This window comes from Colobus angolensis, unplaced genomic scaffold (assembly GCF_000951035.1).
Source record: "Colobus angolensis palliatus isolate OR3802 unplaced genomic scaffold, Cang.pa_1.0 Scaffold24, whole genome shotgun sequence".
NCBI lineage: Eukaryota > Metazoa > Chordata > Mammalia > Primates > Cercopithecidae > Colobus > Colobus angolensis.
The window spans coordinates 347,958-358,118 of NW_012115599.1; the positions used below are offsets into that span (position 1 = coordinate 347,958).

Sequence of the window (10,161 nt, forward strand, 5' to 3'; positions counted from 1 at the left end):
AATGGTATTTGTAGGTGGGACCTTTGGGAGATAATTAGATATAGATGAGGTCATAAGGGTAGAGTCCCAATGATGGGATTAGTGCCCTTTTAAGAAGAGGAGAGATTGCTCTTTCTTTACCATGTAAAGACACAGCAAGAAGGTAGCCATCTACAAGCCAGGAAGGGGACCCTCACCAGACACTGAGTCTGCTAGTGCCCTGATCTTACACTTCCCAGCCTCCAGAGCTATAAGAAATAAACGTTTAAGCCACCCAGTCTAAGGTATTTTGTTATGGCAGCCTATGTTGACTACAACAAACTGACAACTCCCAAAATACCTGAAGGCAGGTCTGACATTCATCTGGTGTGCACGAATGCTGTTCTGGTTGTTAAAATACTGAGATACAGCTGGGCGCAGTGGCTCACGCCTGTAATCCCAGCACTTTGGGAGGCCGAGGCAGGCGGATCACAAGGTCAGGAGATCGAGACCATCCTGGCTAACTCGGTGAAACCCCATCTCTACTAAAAATACAAAAAATTAGCCGGACGTGGTGGCAGGCGCCTGTAGTCCCAGCTACTTGGGAGGCTGAGACAGGAGAATGGCGTGAACTCAGGAGGCAGAGCTTGCAGTGGGCCGAGATCGTGCCACTGCACTCCAGCCTAGATGACAAAGCGAGACTCCATCTCAAAAAAAAAAAAAATACTGAGATACTTTCATATTCATTGGTAAACAGCCAATGCCCCAAGCACCCTTCCCCCTTCCCCCTTCATCCCCATTACCTTCTGCTACCCAGACCTCCCCAGGATCCAAAAACTAAAGGATTAATGCCTGGTACAGCTTGAGCCCCCGTTTTGATTGGTCCATGCACTTGTCATTCCAGGTGCTAAATATTTTTAATATCACCACTACCTGGAGTAAAGAAGAAATGAGGCCCTATTTGAAGAAGAACCAGAGCCAATGAACCGGAAGATTACTTTTTTTTTTTTTGTCACCCAGGCTGGAGTGCAGTGGTGTGATCTCAGCTCACTGCACCCTCCACCTCCCAGGTTCAAGCGATTCTCCTGCTCTGCCTCCTGAGTAGATGGGATTACAGGCATGCGCCACCACCCCTGGATAATTTTTGTGTTTTTAGTAGAGACGGAGTTTCACTATGTTGGCCAGGCTGGTCTCAAACTCCTGACCTCATGATCTGCCCACCTCAGCCTCCCAAAGTGCTAGGATTAAAGGCGTGAGCCACCACGCCCGGCCAAGAGGTTACTATTAACGTAGACTTACCTGAAGCCAGAATGCAGGTTCTGGTGACATTTTTTAATTTGTAAAAACATTGTGGTCTGGGCGCTGTGGCTCACGCCTATAATCCCAACACTGTGGGAGGCCCAGGCGGGTGGATCACCTGAGGTCAGGCATTTGAGACCAGCCTGGCCAACATGGCAAAACCCCTCCTCCCCTCCTCTACTAAAAATACAAAAATTAGCGGGGCATGTGGCACATGCCTATAATCCCAGCTACTCGGGAGGCTGAGACAGGAGAATTGCTTGAACCTGGCAGGCAGAGGTTGCAGTGAACAGTGATTGTGCCATTGCACTCCAGTCTGGGCAACAGAAAAAGACTGCATCTAAAAAAAAAAAAAAAATTATGAAACCCCAGCTTGCTGGAGCTGTGCTAAGGGCAACAACCCAGGGAAGGAGTCTCTGAGGACCTTTGAACATGGACCAGCATGGCAGTGACAGGAGTCATCAAATTGAGCCTACTACCTGTGAAAGATGAAGCTCAAGGGGCCACTGGGAACTGCAGAGTCAGCTGGCTGTCTCTTATCAAAAGATTCTGCTTTCAAACAAATGCCTTGAAGGTTCAGGATTTTTTTAATGGGAAAAGAGAGTGTAGAGGTAAATAACCTGAGGAAGTCGGGTTTCAACAGCTATCCAGGTTACATCTCTCCATAACCCCTTTCCAATCCTAAGGCTCTACCTTGTCACCATGGCAGGTCCAGGTCTGTCCTAAGTCTCCAGTGGCATTTACTTGTGAAAATAAATGAAGACTAATCAAATGAGAACAAGCAAAGGATATTTATTCTGAACTTGCTATAGCAAGGGAGTCAGCCACTGTTTTGTGTTTTGGCAGACTCAAAGGCAGGCAGAGGAGTGGGAAAATCTTATAATGGAGAAGAAAGGAAGGCTTCAGGTGTGCCCTGATTGGACGCTGTTGGCATAGGAAACTGTTGGAGGGCTAACTGGAAACTGGGCATCTTACAGGAGTTGTTAGGGGGGAATATCTGGTTTTCTCTGGTTAGTCCTAAGTTGCAAGAAAAGACAAAAATTAGGGAAGCTGTCAAGTTATTAAAGTCCTAGCCATTTGGGGCTGATTATTATAAGGATTACTGTTTGGCTTCTTAGATTGTTATTAGAGATAGCAATCTGGCTTCCTACAAGTCTGCCATAGCAGGCTAGCTTCCTGGACTGGTTATTGTAGATATGGGTTGATTTCCTGGGAAGATTACTACTGGTTGTGGGTCAAAGTTCTGCTTTTTAAAAATAGAGACAGGATCTTGCTCTGTTGCCCAGGCTGGACTGCGGTGGCATGATCATAGCTCATTGCAGCCCCAAACTACTGGGCTCAAGCAATCCTCCCACCTTGACCTCCCAAAGGGCTGAGATTAAAAGCATGAGCCACCACATGCAGCTAAGGATTCTATTCTTATATATGATCTGGCTGTTATTAGTTTGTATATTCAGTCAAATATACAAATACTCAACAAATATTTATTAAGTAGCTACTAAATTCCAGTCACTTTGCCAGATGCTAGAGTAACAGAAATTAAATGACATCTTCCCTGCTTTCAGGATTTACAGTCTCATGGGGAGACACAGACAGAGTTGCCCCTTAGAAATCAGTGACCAGGTTTGCTTACATTGGATTCCTAGAATATCTCCCTGGAGGCAACCCTGGGAATATTTTTCATGAAGCCAGTAATAAAATTATTTTCTTAGTCTGTTCAGACTGTTATAACAAAATACCATAGACTAGGTAGCTTATAAATGACAGATGTTTATTTCTCACAGTTCTGGAAGCTGGGAAGTCCAAGATCAAGGTACCAGCAGATTCAATGTCTAACAAGGGCCCGCTTCTTCATAGACAGCCATCTTCTCACTCTACTCTTACATGGCAAGGGAGGGAGGGAACTCTCTTAGGCTTTTTAAAATAAGGGCACTAATCACTTTCTGATACAATCACCTTGGAGTTAGGATTTCAACATATGAATTTTGGAGGAACACAAATATTCAGACCATAGTAATTATGAATTGAGGAATTTCAGCAATCCTTATAATAAAAATATCTTATGCCTGGTTATTAAAATGTCACTTTAATTGCTGCTGTTCTCTGTAGTGTATGAACCAAGATTGGGATTGGTTGATATGGCAGAGCCATTACTCTCATTGAAGGAATTGTTTACCTGAGGTTCCTGCTGTGATTGGATGCAGGAATGACTTTATACCAAGATAATTCTTCACCAAGGTATAAAGCTAGGTATAGGTAAGGTAGTAATTAGATCAGCTGGTGCAGACAATCCCAGGGTCTACATCTGAAAATACTTAAGCCGTCCAGCAGCTCTTATATTGCAAGTGGACAGTCTGAATGCCAAACTGATGTCTCCTGAGGCTTAGCCTTCCAGAGAGTAAACAGGAATCATTCTTAAAACACATCAACCTTTAAACAAATAGTTGTGTTTCTGAATTACACCAATATGTCACTATATCTTTTTTTTTTTTTTTTTTTTTGAGACGGAGTCTCACTCTGTCGCCGGGGCTGGTGTGCAATGGCCGGACCTCAGCTCACTGCAAGCTCCGCCTCCTGGGTTTATGCCATTCTCCTGCCTCAGCCTCCCGAGTAGCTGAGACTACAGGCTCCCGCCACCTCGCCCGGCTAGTTTTTTGTATTTTTTAGTAGAGACGGAGTTTCACCGTGTTAGCCAGGATGGTCTCAAACTCCTGACCTCGTGATCCGCCCGTCTCGGCCTCCCAAAGTGCTGGGATTACAGGCTTGAGCCACCGCGCCCGGCCGTCACTGTATCTTTTAACCCATCCTCTTTAGAAACCAAAGTACACAATGATGTGGAGGAGGACTCTGGTAGAGGAAGGGAGGTCAGAGTAAGGAGACTGCAACTTCGGATGATGAGTGACAGGATGTGGATAGTGGCATGGACAAGAAAGATGAAAACACAAACTGAAAAGAAACTGCCAGAGAGATAGGAAGAGAACACACAAAGAGTGGTATTGTAGAATGTAAGTGTCTTAAGTCTATTTTGTGCTGCTATAACAGAATACCACAGACTAGGTTATTTATAAAGAAAAGAGATTTATTTTGTTCACTGTTGTAGAGGCTGGGAAGTCTAAGAGCATAGTGCTAGCACCTGGTGAGGGTCATCCCAAAGAGGATGGATGGAAGGCAGAGGCAAGTGCATGAGGCAGAGAGAGGAAATTAGGCTGAACTCATTGTTTTATCAGAAAGCCACTCCCAAGATAACTAACCCACTCCTACAATAATGGCATTAATCCATTCGTGAGGTTCTGGAAGCTGGGAAGCCCAAGATCAAGGCACTGGCAGTTTCAGTGTCTAACGAGGGCCTACTTCCTCATAGATAGCCATCTTCTCACTCTACTCTTACATGGCAGAAGGAGTGATGGTGAAGCCTAACCATCTGTTAAAGGTCCCACCTCTTAATACTGTTATTTTTTATGTGTAAGAGATCTGAATATGTTAGTATGCTGAGGAGACAGACCCAAAGGAAGGAAAGAGATTGAAGGTAGAAAACAGGGAGAATTAATAAAAGCAGAGAAGATGATGAGTGATTCAGGTGGAGGGATTACTCTTAAATGGGAGAAGTCTGTGGCTTTCTCATACAGCAGAAAAAAGATAGGAGCCAGGCCACAAGCATCTCTCACCTGGACCACTGCCACTCTCTCTGTTGGTCTCCTGCTTTCTATTCTTGCCCTTACAACCCATTCTCCATTCAGTGACCTAAGTGAGCTTTCAGAATATATATGGATTCATCTTCTGCTGTTACTTAAATATCCTCCAATGCTCCCTGTTATATTCAGAATAAAATCTAAATTCCTTAGCTTTCCCTGTGTGCTTGGCCTCTGACGACTTCTCCACCCTAATTCAGCACTTCCCTCCCTCTTGCTCAATAACCCTAGTCTCATTGGCCTCCTTTCTGTTTTTCAAAGCGGAGACCTTCCCTGCCTCAAGACTTTGCACTTGGTCCCTCAGCCTTGAACATTTTTCTTTCAGCTATTCTCTGAGCTCATAATTCAGACTTCAGCTTAACTTATCTCATGTAAGCTGCCCCTAGTTACTCATGATATTCTCTTCATAGCACATTTAGCACCCTGGATTCATTTAACATTTTTTTTTTTTTTTAGAATGTCTGTTTTTTCCACTAGAATATAAGCCACAAGGGGATCTTCATTCTTCTTCTTCTTCTTTTTTTTTTTTTTTTTTTTTTTTACCAAATTATCCCTGATGGCTGGCATATTATCGGAATTCAGAAAATATGTTTTAAATGAATGAATAAGTTGGTAAAAGTGATGAAGGTAGCCAGAGGATTGATCCAAGATCAGGAGTTGCAGAACAAGTGCAATAGCAGGACCAAGAGCAAGAGAAGTGTTAAAGTGATTTAATAGGGAGTCTGGAATAGACATCTGTAATATTTTTAGTTGCTCTTCTCATTTCCCATTGAATAGCACTACTGGGATACAGTGCTCCCTGACCCACCACAGAAGGGTCATCCCTCTACCTGTCACCTAACAGCCAAGGCGGGGACATGTGACCTAGATTCACCCATTTGGATATTCCCATCTGTCTGGGGCCAGTAGCATTGGCATCACCTGGGAGCCTTAGAAATGCAGAATCTCAGGGCCCACCCAGATGTACTGAATCTGCATTTTAACAAGATCCCACATGATTCATACATATTAAAGTGTGAAAAGCACTGGCTTAGAGCACATTCATGCTGGTGGAGTTGAGAGTCCAGCAGTGGCAACAGCAAAAGGAGCAAGGAGACGTATCCTTATCAACTAGTTTTTATGGCATGCTTAGTCATGGGTCCTGCTCCCTGCCTATCCTTGGTTCTACCAGGACTACTTGGTCCACCAGCTACTCACACAATGCTGTATAATAAACAATCATAAAATCTCAGGGACCTATAATAAAAAGCATTGTTTCTTGCTCTTACACAAGCCAGTTACCTGGGGATATCTGTTTCAGGCTGCAGTGTACAAGCTGGCTGGGATATCTTTACCAGTCTTTCATTCTTCTGGGACTAGCAGGTTACCCAGAGAATGCTTCTTTTATGATGGAGATCAGAAGCTCTCAGGATGAGTGGAAACACGAATGCCTCTAAGGCTATAGGCATACTGTCTTTTCCTCCAATGCTTCAATGTCCAAAGAAAATCACGTGGGAAAATCCAGCACCGTATTTCTCCTATGGAGGTTGATGGAGGATAGGAAATAAATATTTACCGAATGACAAACCTAACACATGCCACCCCTTTTCCAAGCCTGTTTTCCAACTTTCCCACTGGTTCTTGAAACCCGTTAATATGCTTTCAGTAGGTTCCTTTTCTGCTGAAGTTAGCCAGAGTCAGTTTCTATCACTTGAACTCTAAAACTCTCACTGATTCACAGGAGGAAGTCCAGGTCAAATAAGGAAGGAGGTAGAGCCCAGGGATGCAGCTGTCAGACCTTGGAGAAGGAGCACTTGGAGACTAGAGTGCACAAGATGGCTCAAAAGGGATTAAGGATGAATGGAGAGATGGGAGATTTTGACCAGAAATTAAAATACTGGAGTTGAAATGGCTCAAGGTATGGCTACAGGAATGAGTTTCTGAAACAAGTCTCCCATGTGGTTATGAAAACTCTTAGGATTCTCCAGCAATACGCACCAATAGGCTATATAGGTATAGATATATGGATTTATGAGAGGAGATTTACTAGAATTGGCTCATGTGCTTATGGAGGCTGATGAGTTCCACAACAGACCACCTCCATGTTGGAGACCCTGGGATGCTGGTAGCATAGCTCAGTCCACGTCCAAAGGCCTCAGAACCAGGGAAGCTGATGGTATACCTCTCAGTCTGAGGTGTAAGATCTGAGATCCTAGAGGACTATTGGTATAAGTTCTGGAGTCCAAAGGCTGGAAAACCTGGAGTTCTGTTGTCCAAGGACAGGAGTGGAAGAGTGTATCCCCACTCAAGCAGATAGATAGATACATTAGCCTTTCCTCTGTTTTTGTTCTCTCAGGACCCCTGGTCAATTAGATGGTACTTGCCCGCATTAAGGGCAGATCTTCTTCACCTAGTCTACTCAGATTCATACTTTAATCATTTCTGGAAACAACCTCACAGATATACCCGCAAAATAATGCTTTTCCAATTTTCTAGGCATTCCTTAATCTACTCAAGGTGACACCTAAGATTAACCATCACAGATGGGGATGAAGTCTGGATTAGCAAGGTGAGTCAAATGCCACATTCTACCTGCACACTATACAGATAAGTGACAGGAGGGTCATATGGTTATCAAAGGGACAGGAGGAAAGAGAAGAGTAAGGTTTTTTGAGTGCTGGGCACTATAATGGGTATTTTACAATCATTGCTTCCTGTAATCTTCACAAAAATTGTCCAATGTATTTTACAGGTGAGGAAACCAAGGCTCATATTAAGTGAAATAATTTGCCCAGTGTAACCCAGCCAGTAAAAGGGGATGCAGTGGAGATTCAAGTCCAGTCTGACTACAAAGTCTGTGCAGCTTCCCATTAAACCATACAGTGTAAAAGCTTCCAGTGGGTCAGTGGGAGCAGGCAAGTCTAAGTGTTGGTTCTGTTGTATAATAAGAAGAACATGGGAACATGTCAACCTGCCCTGCAGAGGTTGCAAGGACGTTTGTGTCCTCATGGGCAAGATAGGTGTCAGTTAAGGATGGGATGAGGTGAAAGGCTATTTAGGCAGGGAAGTTTGCCTACAATTGCAACACAAGTTTGGAGAAGGGAGGTCACCAGTGGAAGATAAGCCCAAGAGAAAGACTTGCAGATATAGGGAGATGAAAGCCCTACAGTGAGAGGAAATGAGGGGAGCTTGCATTTTTATATGCTGAAGATGAAGAAATGTAGAGGCATGGAACTGGTTTGCATCAAAGACCAAAGACCATTCTCTATGGGGGAGCAAGAGTGATCCCACTAAATCATTAAACAGAGCATTTCATGTCTCTATTCAAAATTCTACAAGGGTTTTCAACCACACTCACAATAAAATCCAGAGTCCTAACCAAAGCCTACAGGAGCCTACATGATCTGGCTTCCACTGTAACACCTCCAGATCCAAACTCCTACTCATGCCCCTTGCTTACACCACTCCAGCCATGCTGGCTTCCTCACTGTTCCTCAACGTGCAGAGCACACTGCCACCTCAGGGCCCTTGCATGGGCTGTTCTCACTGCCTGGAACACAGTCCAGAGTCTCTGCCCTACTAGAGGCCTTCTGTGATAACCCAACATCCCCACACCCTTGCCCATGTTTTATTTTTCTTCTTAGCACTTATTACCACCCAAATTTATTTATGTAGTTATTGTTTGTCTCGCTTCCCACCATGAGAACACAAGCTCCTTGAGAAGCGATTTTTGTCTTTTTGTTTGACTGTTTGTTTGTTTGTTTTAGAAAATGATGTTTATTTTCCACCAGACTTATTTCCATGTTGCTTAAGAGCCTGTGGAAGAAGAGCTTTAAGCCCACTCAGTGGTTGTTCCTATTCAGTGGCCTGAGCAGTGGGAGCTGCAGACAAGTCTTCTGTGGCAGCCTGAGCGCTCCAGTCTTCAGTAGGCAACTGCTGAATAGGCACAGAGGGCACCTGCACGCCTTCAGACCAGCCTGCAACCTCAGGCTGAGCAGCAGTGAACTTAAGAGCTAGGAATTTCAACCTGAAATTCCTCCTTGGTCACAGCTTTTTCAGCAGCAGCCTGCTCTTCCTTCTCAATCTCTTCAGGATCTCTGTAGAAGTAGAGATCAGGCATGACCTCCCATGGTTGTTCATGGGAGATGATGTCACACATGCTCAGAACTTCCTGGGTCAGCCTCCATCACATCAGACCCACTGAGTGAACTCTCTTCTTGCAAGGAATGCCAGTGTCTATATACTGCAAAGAAGAATCTGTGTTACACAGAACAATGATAGGCAGGTTAACATAAGATGCCTCTGAGAGGCTGGTGGTCAGCCCTGGGATCAGTAAACACCCAAAGATGTGGCTTTCAGAAGGCTGCCAGTGGATCTGGTTAGTGAAAGTTTCAGAAATGAAGTGACTGGCAATTGGAATGGCTCATGTGGCAGCAGCAAACTTCAGCATGGCCTGCTGGCCAAGATTCCTGGAAGATATGACACTGACATCAGTAGGGTTTTCAATGGCACGAGCTGCCAGCAGAAGCCTCTCCCAGGTCTTCGTCAGATTTATGATGTGGATGCCATCACTTTTCCTTTTATAGATGTGCTGTTCCATTTGGAAGTCAAGGTTGGTGCCATCTAAATGGCTTCCTGCTGCAAGGAACTCGATGACATCCTCCTCTTTCATTTGCAGAACATTAAGGACTCCAGACTTTGTGAACATTTTCCTTTAAGTTATGATGGCAATCCAGAACAACACTGTATGGACCCCTCTCTAGGTAGTGTGAAAAGGGATTTGGTGTGTTTTTTGTACTACTGCATGCCTAGTCCCTAAAACAGCCTCTGGCATATAAGGAGGTACTTGGTTAACATTGTCAAAAGAAATAAACGAACTTCAAATTGAACTGGCTGGTCAAAAGATTCTGAATAGAACACTGGAATAAATGTGGTTTCACTGGAGCTGATATAGATATCTGCCTATTGGAGAACTTTTAATTTCCTCTCCCAGCTGACCCCTGGGGACATTAGGTGGGCAGAAAGTGAAGGGCATCTCCAGGTGCTTGAGTGGGTGGAGGGGAAGCTGATTATAACCTGCCATTGACTCCTGGTGGCAAAGTTTCCCTTAGGATGAGTCATTTCCACTAAGGGCTAAGTTGCTCCATTAATAGCTTCATTTTTATAACGCTTTTACAATCGAAAAAATTATAAAAGTTAATATATGGCATATGTAGAGAGAAATCTTGTGGGGTTT

The 10,161-nt window shown here is 44.2% G+C and overlaps 1 pseudogene; it reads right to left on the reverse strand.

Annotated features, from left to right (window-relative positions):
- Positions 1–8,757: 8,757 nt before the first annotated feature.
- LOC105514243 lies at positions 8,758–9,633 on the reverse strand (annotated as a pseudogene).
- Positions 9,634–10,161: the final 528 nt, after the last annotated feature.